General features: G+C 47.2%; 1 protein-coding gene across 6 annotated transcripts in view; it reads right to left on the reverse strand.

Moving 5' to 3' along the window:
* The window catches only part of FOXP1 (forkhead box P1), a 538679-nt gene that overhangs the window by 370890 nt on the left and 155530 nt on the right, over nt 1-12259 (reverse strand). For 2 of the 6 annotated variants that reach the window (XM_087825125.1, XM_087825124.1), the window contains exon 1: nt 10415-10553. The exons of the other annotated variants lie outside the window; for them this stretch is intronic. The gene's annotated coding sequence lies outside the window, so the exon portion shown is untranslated. Of the gene's footprint in view, nt 1-10414; nt 10554-12259 lie in introns of those variants that run through there. 6 annotated transcript variants of the gene reach the window in all.

Raw genomic sequence — 12259 nt, forward strand, 5'->3', positions numbered from 1 at the left:
ATAAACCATCTTAATAAGTGTGAGCTGTCAATGAACCCACTTCATACCTACATGACTTCATATTGCTTGGAGTCTGTCTCTTTGAATTTATAACGTTTATTCCAGAGAGATGTATAAACTTCTTATAGTGGAGTATGAATAAATGTATACCAATTCTTAAAAGTGATATGTGCATCTGCGATTATTACATATTATTCGCTCAATAACCACTCCATGTCATCTTCAGATGGTATTTATTAAGGACCCAGACACTCATGCTGCAGGTCAGAAACAGAGCCACTGTTCATTCCAGCTGCTACTTATTTCAACATCTAATATTTTTAAGGGAATGGGTGGTTCTCCGCTATTGAAAGTTCATAACTGTCAAAACAAGAAACTGACTTGGTGACAGAGGCTTACCATGCCAATAGCACAACAATGCTAGACCATACAGTAAAAAGACAAATTCTGTCAGTTTTTCCACCTGAAAGTCTGTTTCTATACATTCGCTGCATATCCAGCCAACTGAAGGGATGGAAAGTAAAGAACCTTCTGCTGTAATGTAGCCAACACAGCGAGTGGGTTTCCTTTTCTAACTTTATTTTTTTAATGTCCTGTGGACTCATCATAAATCATTTCCAATGTAATTCTCCTGCTTCCCAATTTTAACTGCCGGCCTTACTTAAAGAATTGCCTCTATATTTAACAGGTTCCATACCCATTCTGAGCAGCTAGGAAGCTAAAAAAGTGTGTTGTTCTAAAATGCATCATTCAACTGCTTAACTTTTTATGCAGCTTAGATGTTAAACATCCCAGTCGTCTTACCTAGCAGTGATTTGAAAACTATATACTATGCACGACTTCCCAGTAATAAAGAAAATCACAGTTTGGGCAGGTTCCACAGTTTTCAGTTCTAGGTTTCAGGTGAAATGCTTTTATAAATGTGTGTTCTCTGAACCCACCCGAACATGCATCACTTCATCAGCAACAAAAAACATGAGTATTCAACACACCTGCACATTTTCTTTTGCTGTGAAGTAACACACACACTGTAAACCTGACTTTTTTAAAAAACCTGTAGACTATTAGGCCTTTCATTAAAATTAAATAAAGTTTCCCAAAGCACAAGGTAACAGTTGACACTTAGTTGCTTTCAAGGGTCCTCCAGGGAGGAAAGGGAAGAAGAAAAAAACCTGCGGTGGCAGTTACAACAAATTAACAACATATAATAAAAATGCCATAAACATGCGGCATACGTAACAACCTCATCAAGTCTGCGAGGCGGGCAGATAAAAGTGATTAACTGCCAGGATCCTTGAAAAGAAAAGAAAGCTGCTGCGGCGTCATTCGTCACAGCCGGCATCCCCACCCTGAAGCTAAGCCGGCCGCGCCGACCGCGGGGCTTACAGGAGCGGGCACCCCCAGGAACGGCCTCTCCACTTCCCATTTTATTTCCTGGGACATCAGGGCAACAAGTACGTTAGGGCCACTTTTTAATTAAGGCGTGGCTCTGGGAAATATTAATACAGGTCTCAGAATTCTCGTCTGTATCAACAGAGACAGACCAGCAAGAACGCACTATCAGTGCACTGGTGTTCGGGGCAAACGCAGAGGCGCCCGTCCGTCCCGCTGGCTGCGGCCCCGGCTCCCCACCAGAGCAGAGGGCTCTGCGGGCGGCCTGTGCCCGAGGCGTGTGCCCCAGGGCCGCGCGGGGCCGTGTCCCTTCTCGTAACGGACACGCACGTGCGGGAAAACCGAAGCCTGCCCACGAGGTGGCTCCTGGGCCGCGACAGAGGCCGCTGACTCGGGCGGCTGGGCTCCCGGGTGACGGAGACAATCACCCCGACAGGCGGCAGCGCCCAGGCCGCTTCGCGCTCAGCTCCCGTTCTCCAGACAAGCGGCTGTCACAAGAAGGGGATTAACACACTGACGTGAAAAAATAAAAACTAAAATAAAAAAATTTTAAAGTTGAAGGGGTTCAAACGAACAAACTCCTACTTGTCCCTCACAGGAAAAACAAAGAGCTTCCAGAAGCATCTCTGAGGTGTAGCACAATATGAGTAGATTATAACAATTACACCCATTATGGATAGGGTAATTGAGAGTACCTGTTTGGGTAACAATGACTTTCTTGAATTCCTTGTAACAGAGGGTCTATTTTTAATCACTCTTTTTGCAAAAACTTGCATAATTTAACAATAATTGCAGATTTTTAGTTTTTATGCATCCACAAGAACATAAAGGGAAAACCATAAATTATATACTAACTCCAGCTGTTAAAAGTTGGCATTTTGTCTCAAACAGAAAAAAAGTTGAAAAATCTGTTTCCTTAAACCAAGGAAATGTGGGAAAAGGCCATCCTGCCAGTGGAGCCTCCAGCACCCGAAAGCTCACGCTGCGGTTTCTCGTCGAGGCAGCAAACTCCACCGAAAGAGAAGTTGCTGCCAACTCAAATACTGTTTGCTTTCACACCCAAGAACAAACTGTGTGCACGGCGAAGGCATCGGAAGGGCTGGGGCAGCTGCCGAGGACGGAAGGAGGGTAACAGTGGTATCAGAGCTACTGTAAACCGGTTCTCGCCTCCGATCAGCACGCGCCCCCGGGCACGCCACCACCTTCTCCGGGCCCAGCGGCCCGAGTCTGTACCTGCTGTAATTCAAAGCCTCTTTCCACGTCCACAAGCCAAGAGACTTCAGAAAAAGGAGGGGAAAGTCGCCCAGACAAATGAGACACATACTCCTTCGGTGGGATCCCGAGCGGCAGTGAGCTCAGGTCCCCATGGAGCAATGAGAAATTTCCAGATCTCCGGGCGACAGGCGAGGCTCTCCCTGTGCGCGGCCCTGCAGAGGAAGTGCTCCTGCGGCCTCAGACACCGAAGGCCCGGCGCTCTGCCAAGGCAAACAGCAGCAGTGCCAGGCGTCCCTGCGCAGAGACCCTCCGCAGCCAACCCCCTGGACGGCTGTCGCTAAGGGAGCGCCCGCAGGAGTGAGAATTCTATAGGGAGAGAAAACAACCCGTCTCCGAAAAGCAAAGGTCTATCCCAGGGTGACTTTTCTTTCCAGTTTCAAGCAAAGAAAGGCCGAGTTCTCACTGGGATGGCACCGTTTAAGCCCCAAATTTAAAACGGTCAAATAGGAAATATTTTTTTCCTTTCCTTTGCCTGTACTGCTTGGAAGTAATAGTTGAAAGTATTGTGCAATTGGTTAATATGGTCAATTTCATGTTATGCATATTTTACCACAATAAAAAAAGGTCTGTGCAGTGCCATGGAGGCGGGGAGGAAAGGGCCAAGCTGTACCTCCTGGAACCCGCCCGCGCTGCCTGGTGCGCGGTCCAGCCAGCATCAAACACGGGATCACTGTAAGGGGGAGTCCTTTTCAAGGTAGAAATCATATTGTTTCTTCAAAACCCCTACTCCAACCGCCCCCCCTTTCTCTAAACACTGTTACAGAAAACAGCTCACACACAGGTCACGGGCTCAAGACACCGACGTGAAGGAGATGGCGGCTCCGTGGGAGCGGACCCAGGACAAAGCATCGCATATTTCCAATGCCAGGTTGGACTTCGTAGAGCTTCAATATTAAGGACCAACTTTAGTGACTTCCTCTAGTTCAAAATTAGAAACCTTTTTCTTACTGTCTTAACCACCCACGCCTACTGCCCCACCACAAAAAGTTTGATGGTTTAGACACAGGTGGAAAAAAATCTGTCCAACTAAACAAAGGCCGCCTTTCTTCTCAAATAAAAAGGAGCGTAAGAATTTGCCAGCTGTTCCCCCCAATCACAACCCTACAGCAGACTCTCCTTGCCTCCAAAGTGATGGATGTGATGTCGCTTGCTTCTTTCATCACTCCCTACCTTGTCTGGTCGCTGGTGAAAACCAGGAAGCCACAGACACACACGGCCTTTTGCTTACGCGGCCTCAATTCTCCAAAGCCAGGCGGCTGCCAACGTCCTTGCAGCCAACGGTAAACAGGCCACAGGGTTCACGTCCACTGCAGAGCACTACCACACTGAACATCTGGCCACGAACGAACGGATGCCCGCTGACTCTCAGCATTGGGCAGCTGATGAAAAATTCAACATTTTCCTTGTTGGCACAGTTGTTTTGGAGAATTCTCTAGAGCTTCCTGAATTATATTAAGAAAATTTCACTGCAGCAATCTATATCTGTGAGAACAGCTGGTGTTGAAAGGGATCTGCTGCTCTCTCGTGCTGGGGGACCTCATGTTAGATCAGGACAGTTTACTACATTTGTCCTTGAAAACTTATACTTCGTGCTGAGGAACTGGGCAAGGCAAACGGTAGGACGGGCGGCTCCCAGGGCTAGGTCCACACAAACAAACCTCTTAATCAGGGTAAAAAAATCTATTCCCCAGCTAAACCTGGTTCAGGATTTCTCTTAGAAGATATACCCAAACAGTCATCAAAACTGTTGTTGGGCTCTGAAATCAGATTGGTCCTACTAGGGTTACATTTTCTGAAGGGTTTTCAGTATAAAACATTCCCTAGTCCTTTACAAAACCCAACGAGATTCAACGTGTCCAGATATTAGTTTTTACCACATGGACGGTTTTAAACTTAGCAAAGTCATTTATAAACCTAAGGGTGACATTTTCGAGCAAACTAAATGTGATCTGGTGTGTTACGTGCAGCACTGGGAGAAGTCACGTTCACAGAGATGCCCACTGACTGTTAAGGAAAGGAAGTCTCTAAAATATAACAACAGCCTTTAAAGAAATTAACTTCTTAATGGGTATATGTGATATATTATTATTCTTTTTGTTAAAAAATAAAGGAAGTGGTAAACTTAGGTCGAGCTAAATTTAGGCTATTATCTATGCAGCATAAATTTCACTTCTGTGTATAAATGCTAACTTGCATATTTCTCCATGGTAACTAAACTATGATTAAAACAACAGTGAAACCAGCCTTGAAAGCCACCTTTTTAACTAGGAACAACCTAATTTTAAAAAAATACTTGAACTTTGGAAATTTCACGGGCATCTCATCACCCTTTTCCCAGTAGAAAGCTCCCTTCTCGGTGAGCCTCTCGCTGCAGCACGCTGGGCCAGGCCACAAGCACCCTTTCTTCAGGGTCATTTTTTCTTGCCTTGTGCACTCTAACATGAGTGGTACAGTAAGATTATAAAGACTAAGACTCTAATAATTCTTCCCAAAAAGGAAGTTATTCTACCACTTGGAAGGGACTGATTTACCTAGAAAGCATCTTCACATTTTACAAAAAGAACTAATGAAAGAAGTGAGAAATTCCAAAGTGAAGTGACTGAGATGGCAGCCACATTCAGACTCATTTTTTTATTGAGATAGTCTTGTAATTTACTAATGAAGAAATGGGCTATTTTATTGGTGAAATTAAAGAAATAATTATAATATGTCCAAGAATAGTAAAAATGTAGGTATAGGCAGTATTTTCTTATTTAATTATAAAACATAAAAGTAGATTTGAATGTGAATCATTCTGAAACCTTAGAATTAGGTTTAGAATTTAAATACTGAAAACCCCTTGAAGTCGAAACACAATCATAATAGGTCAGGTTTGGTGAGAAAATCATGACTCATATTCATGACACATTTCCAGAAATGCCTCATATTAAAACTCTGTTATAATCAAACACTGATGCCCATGTTTTGTTTTGTTCTGTCTCCTGGTCTTTACATGATGTAATGTCTAAGGCCCCATTTCACACTGCTAAGTAACGATGACTATATAAGACTCATGATAAAAAAACCCTCATAAAATGTCACAATTTAAAATTTTACGCATCCTGGCCTCTGCAACACCGTGTACCTTTGCACAGTGGCTGCTAATTAGGTAACAATGGTATTACTACAATGTCTATAAAACCTGCCTTTAAAACCAAATTCTGTTAAAAATAGTCTTTTCAAGCTGACATAGCCCATTTCCAGGGTCATATTTAAAATAATTAGTGCTATTGCTAGTAAATGTTCTAATAAAACTCAAAAATGATTTCTAAGCAGAATGCAAAATTCTCCTAACCTTAACAATAAAAGTCTTCCAGTAATCTGAGATAATCTTTCCAAGGGGTAGCTATGAAATCAAAGAAGTGTAAGATTTTAAAATTCAGATTCCCTGGGGCCCCGGACATAGTTCCTGAAAACCAGTCCCGTGAACTGGCCTGACGCACGCTGGGACCCTGCCGGTTCTCGGACCCACGGACGCCCCGTCCTGCGGGGCGGAGCAACAGGTGCGAGAGGCTGAAAAGCAGTCAAGGCCACTCCTGCACCAAACATGTCACCTCCTGTGGACAGACTGCCACAAGAATCACCAGCCCACAACGGCAGGGAAGCCGCCCGGTCCCCACGCGGACCCCAGGGCGGTCCTGGAGGCATGGGAGTCCTGTCGGACAGGAGCCAGGGTAAATCCTCCTTGGAGTCAAGTCTTTAACAGCTAACCTTCTTTTTAAGCTTCTCTGTATTTCGAAGTCAGTGCAGCTGAGACAAGCAACCCAGGAGGCAGGAGCCGCAGGTGGGGGCCTCCCAGCATCCCGGGCGTGAAAGGGGGGCAGCCTGGGAGGCGGCCCCGCTCCTGGAAACCCCCTCGGGGGCAGGGCGGGCGCCCCCCCGCCGGGGCCGCCGGGCTTCTCCGTGAGTCACATAAACCTCTTTCATAAAGAGAAAAACGCATTTTTTATCATTAAGAACATCAGGTGTTTCAGTAGGTAGGGGAACTATCAGTAACAGCGTCTCCCGAATATCCGCAAGCGCATTATTCGAGGCGCCGCCCCCGGGTCACTGTCCAGCCTGCAGCCGGCGGTGCGGGGCCGCGGGCGGCGGGCGAGGGCAGCCCCGCCGCTGCGCGGTTTCTTTCTCTGAAACTTGACTCCCAGCATTTCAATTTTATTCATCGCTTTCTAAGGTTCAGCGTATGAGTCATAAAGCACCCGCGCGCTCGGCGTGGAGGGACGGCGTCCAGGAGAAGCACGTGCGCCTGAGCTCCGGCCGCGCCGGCGGGGCGGGGCCCCCGCGTGGCCGCCCCGGGAACTGCAGGCGGGCCGAGCCCGCCGAGGCGCGGCCCCCACGGCCCCGCTCACGCAGGAGCGCCTTGTCCGCGCGGACTGGCTAGCGGCCTCCAGTGACAGCCCGGCCGTGGGCCACCGCCACGGCTCTGCCCTCCCACATCCTTCCCGCGTGCGCGCTGTGCCGGAGCGTGGGGCGGGCCTGGGGGCGGGCCGGGTGCCGGCGCTGCGCAGACCCCCGGCGCGCTCCCGTCCTGGGGCCAGGCCCCGCGCACGGCCCCTCCGCGCGGTTCTCCACGAAGCTCCAGGGCGCTGAAGGAGAGGGGGGCCAGGGGGCCAGGGGGCCAGGGGGCCGGGGGTGCAGGGGGGGCCGAGAGGCAGGGGGGCCGGGGGCAGGGAGGCCAGGGGCAGGGAGGCCGGGGGGGCCTGGGGCCGAGGGACAGAGGGGACCGGGGGGGCCGGGGAGCAGGGAGGCTGGGAGGAAGGGAGGCCGGGGGGCAGGGAGGCCGGCGGGCCGTGGGGGACGAGGGACCAAGAGGCAGGGAGGCCGGGGGTGCAGGGGGGGCCGAGGGGCCCGGGAGGCCGGGCAGCGGGCAGCGGGCCAGCGGGGCAGCGGGCAGCGGGGCAGCGGGGCGGACCGGCCGGCCCGCAGCGCTGAGCGTGGCCGTCCCCGGAGCTCCTCCGGCGGCGAGGAAACGCTCGGGAGCACCCGCTCCCCTCGGCCGGGCCTCAGCCTCCTGAACAGGCGCTGTCTGCGGATAATACTTTTTTTTTTTTTTAACATATCTTAATTGCTTTCAGAGAGAGGAAAGAAGAGGGAGAGAGAGACATCAATGATGAGGGGGGCACTGATGGAGCCCGCAGGCCGGGCATGTGCCCCGAGCGGGCATCGAACCCGAGCGCCCGGATGCCAGGGGCGCTCAGCGCGGGCGCCCGGGCCCCGCGGCCAGGCCGGCTCCACGGCCCGACGCCCCTCCCTCGGCCGCGCAGAGCCCGGGCCTAAGCCACGTCTCGCTTCCACTTCTTCTGACTGCTTTGAATTCTCATGTTTAACTTCTCTCTTTCCTTCTTTAACACTGTGGGGATTTTCCCTCTTTAAAACCTGACAGAAACGTAAGATATTTCAGTTTTGCTATGAGGCACTAAGCAAATTGAAAATATCACTAGCACGTTAGTCTCATTAGTTTCCTTTAAACTCCTGCTTGGCTGGTATAAGCTAATGTGAACCTTTCTCACCCTGTTTAAATTCCACCATAAAACCTGTACCCAACAAGCACACACGTGGATCATTTGTCACGCTCCCCGGAGCAGCTGTGCCACCCGCCCGGTGACACGCAGGCTGCGTGTGCACCTCGGCTCTGCTCCCCTCCCGCAGCACCGGGCTGCGCCTGCCGCAGAAAAGCTTTTAACAACCACATCTGGCTGCTAATAAATCACTGCACTTTGTCTTCCTGCCAAAACTCCTCCTTTATCTAACTTACATCTTCATGAGGAGATAGGAAATCACACATTATGGTGACAAACAATTGTAATTATGTCATTAGTAGCCATTTAGTCTACAAAGGTGCCCAAAAAGGAAATAGAATGCGCAATGAGAAATACAGGATAATACATTGATCACAGTCCTAAGCCGCTTTTGCTTCCTGAGTGTGGAAAGCTGGCCCGACTCTTGGGCACAGCAGGCAGTAATGGCATACCACTTTATGAACTATACGGCAATTTCATTCCCCAGTCTACTTAAAAATAAAAAAGTATTTAATAGCTTGATTTAGACATAAAAGTTATTTGTGATGCCTTGCTGATTATAATATTTATTTTTCAACTTTTTGTAGAAGTGATTCTGTGTTAGGAAAGAAACTCAAATCATTCGGTTTAGACAACTGAACTGTACATGCACACACGTGAGCACATGCATAGGTAAACACTTTTGTATATATGTGTGGGCATATGTATGTATGTATGTGTGACATGTATACACACACATTCCTACAGGGGTCAAACATTCTATAAGGACCCCAAGTAGTGAAGAAAAAACTACAAAATAGAGATTTAAGAAGATGTGTCATTTATCCTGTATCCCACCACTTCCCGCCATGCAGTTTAGTAATCAGAAATTCAAGCAGAGCCCGGCTGGCGTGGCTCAGCAGCTGAGCGTCGACCTATGGTCTAGAAGATCTTGGTTCAATTCCTGGTCAGGGCACATGCCTGGGTTGTGCACTCGATCCCCAGTAGGGGTCATGCAGGAGGCAGCAGATCAATGACCCTTTCATCACTGATGTTTCTCTCTCTCTCTCTCTCTCTCTCTCCCTCCCTCCCTCTCCCTTCCTCTCTCTGAAATCAATAAAGACTATTAAAAAAAAAAAAAAAAATTCCAGCAGGTTTCAAAATACAATTGACCCCAAAACAACGCTGAGGCTGGGGTGCCAGGCCCACGTGCAGGCAAAAATCCTCATACAACTTGTGATTCCCCAAAAACTTAACTACAATCAGCCTTTGGTATCCACCAGGGATTGGTTCTAGGACCCCTGTGGATATCCAAATCTGCGGATACCAAAGCCCCTTATACAAAGTGGCTTAGAGCAATGCACATAGTCAGCCCTCCACAGTCCCGGACATCCAATCACACATAGAAAATAGTGTTTTCAATCCGTGGTTGGCTGAATCCACAAATTCGAAACCTGGGGATACAAGGGCCAACCATATATTTATTGAAAAAAAATCCACATATAAGTGGACCTATGAGGTTCAAATCCATTTTGTTCAAGGATCAACTGTATTTGGGTGCTCCCAGAGTTTTAAAACCCTATGCATTTCTCCAAAGACAATAAAAATCAAATGCATGATTCTGCATAGCACATCGCTCAAACATCTACCCAGACTGAAGCAGGAGAACAACCCGGGAAAGAAATGGGCCAGGGGTAAAACGTTGAGAGCCTACAGCCAACTGAGATGGAACCTGATGAAATGTTCTCTTGCCAAGTCTCCAACTGTGAAATGCACACACCCAAGATGTGTAAGTAAAACGAATCAGAAGACAATGGGGTTAAACTCTAGCAAAAGCAAAATCATTTTATAGGTAACTTCAGTCAAACTTTCATTTTACTATGAAATCTCTACATGAGATGAGCTTTGAATCAAGTATGTCAAAAATTGCCCTGTTAATTCAACAAATACCTAGTAAATGCCTACTATGTTTCATACCCATCTGGTAATCCAAAAATAATTAAGATGTAGACACAGTGCTGAAGGTTGAAACTTCATGCACTGATGCAAATCGAATTAATCTAATGTTAACAATTATGACCATTATTCCCAGATATGGAATTGTTTTATATATGGTGAGCTTTCCGTTTTCACCTTGCACTTGGCAGTGTATGTTTTCTGGTGATGGTCTAAGGCTGAATTCATTAAAAATAACAACAATAAAAGCAAACCTTTTGTAGACCTTCCAGAATGGCTATCATCAAAAAGTCAGCAAACAAGTGTCGGCAAGGATGCAGAGAAGAGGGAACCCTCGTGTACTGTTGGTGGGATTGTAAATTGGTGCAGCCACTTGAAAAACAGTATGGGTGGTCCTCTGAAAATTAAAAATAAAACCACCTTAAGATCCAGCGCTTCTGAGTATTTATTGGAAAAAGATAAAAAACTAGTTTGAAAAGATAAATGCATCCTTATGTTCACTGCAGCATTATTTACAACAGCCAAGATATGGAACCAATCTAGGTACCAACCAGAGATAAATGTATAAAGAAGATGTGATATATATAATCCTATACACACACATTTACACATTTACACAATACACACACATGCACAGACACGCACATACACACACATATGTATACAGGGTGTCCCAAAAAATGTGTACCACTTTCACAGCTAATAGCTCAATTCTGAAAATGAAATGTATTTTAATAAACATCGCTTTTATAATTACTCAAAGTGTGTGTATACAGTTTTGGGGACACCCTATATACACACACGCGTGCAGACACACACAGTGGAATATTCCTCAGCCTCTAAAAGCAATGAAATCTTGCCATTTGCGACAGCATGGACGGACCTAGGCTTAGAAGACACTATGCTCAGTGAAGTAAGTCAGACAGAGAAAGACAAATACCGTATCATTTCACTTCCATGTGGAACCTACACAAACAAGCAAACACAGAGGCTCAAATACAGAGAACAAGCTGATGGCTGTGGGGGGGGGGGGGCGAGAGGATGTGACAAGATGAAGGACGAGAGGCGCTAAGACGTGAGTGAGCGACAGGGTCACGCACAGCGGAGAGCGGGCCCTGGCCGGAGGTCGCTTCACTGGAGCCCCGGAGCCAAAAGGGGGCGGGCTCCGTCCCGGTCAGGGCTGTACAGACGCAGCCAATCCATTCGATGTTTCTCTCTCACATCCACGTCTGTCTGTCTGTCTGTCTCTCTAATCAATAAACACACCCTCGGTGAGGATTAAAAAGAGTAATAATTTTGTGGGGTGACGGATGGGTACTAGATTTATTATGATCACTTCATGAAGTATATAAATGACAAGGAGGCACTATGTTGCACACCCGAAACTAATATAATATTGGATGTCAGCTATAATTTAATTTAAAAAATTTTTGGCAAGCAAGTGAAATATTATGCTCTTTCTTCAATACTGAGGTAAATCTTGACCACATCAGCTGTCAGTTCAACCCGGGATAGACACAAATGCAATAAAGCCATTTATTTCAAAATTTTAATAAACAACCTTAAAACCAGGTATTTAACTAGTTTGGGTGTTTATGAAGCAAAGGTCCTTTCTGTTTCTTCAACGGCCTTACCATTGTTGCTTCGTGTTTACTTTTATCTGAACACAAAACTTCAGATTTTGAAAAGATACTTGGGAAGTAACAGAAGCTGAATTTTTATTCCAGAAGTTGTTAAGAAAAGAACAGATTCCCATATCCACCCTAAGTGCTGTATAATATGAAGACCTTTCCCCCAGCCGGTGTGCTCTGGTTAGAGCATCCGCCCCCACCGAGGGGTCTCGGGTTCGATTTCCAGTCCCGGGCACAGACCCGGGCTGTGAGTTCACTGCGCCTCCCCCCGCCCCCAGTCAGGAGCCAGGGCGGGAGGCAATCGAAGGCTCTCTCTCAGGGATATTTCTCTCTCTCCCACTATCTGAAGATCAATGGAAAAAATAACCTTGGGTGAGAATTAGCAAAAAAAAAGAGAGACATGTTTTCAGTGCCCTGGGGAATGAGAAAGTGACCGTTACAGACAAAAACAGAAAGTAAAATTACAGC

The sequence above is a fragment of the Miniopterus natalensis genome, chromosome 15 (genome assembly GCF_054644295.1).
Source record: "Miniopterus natalensis isolate mMinNat1 chromosome 15, mMinNat1.hap1, whole genome shotgun sequence".
Lineage (NCBI taxonomy): Eukaryota > Metazoa > Chordata > Mammalia > Chiroptera > Miniopteridae > Miniopterus > Miniopterus natalensis.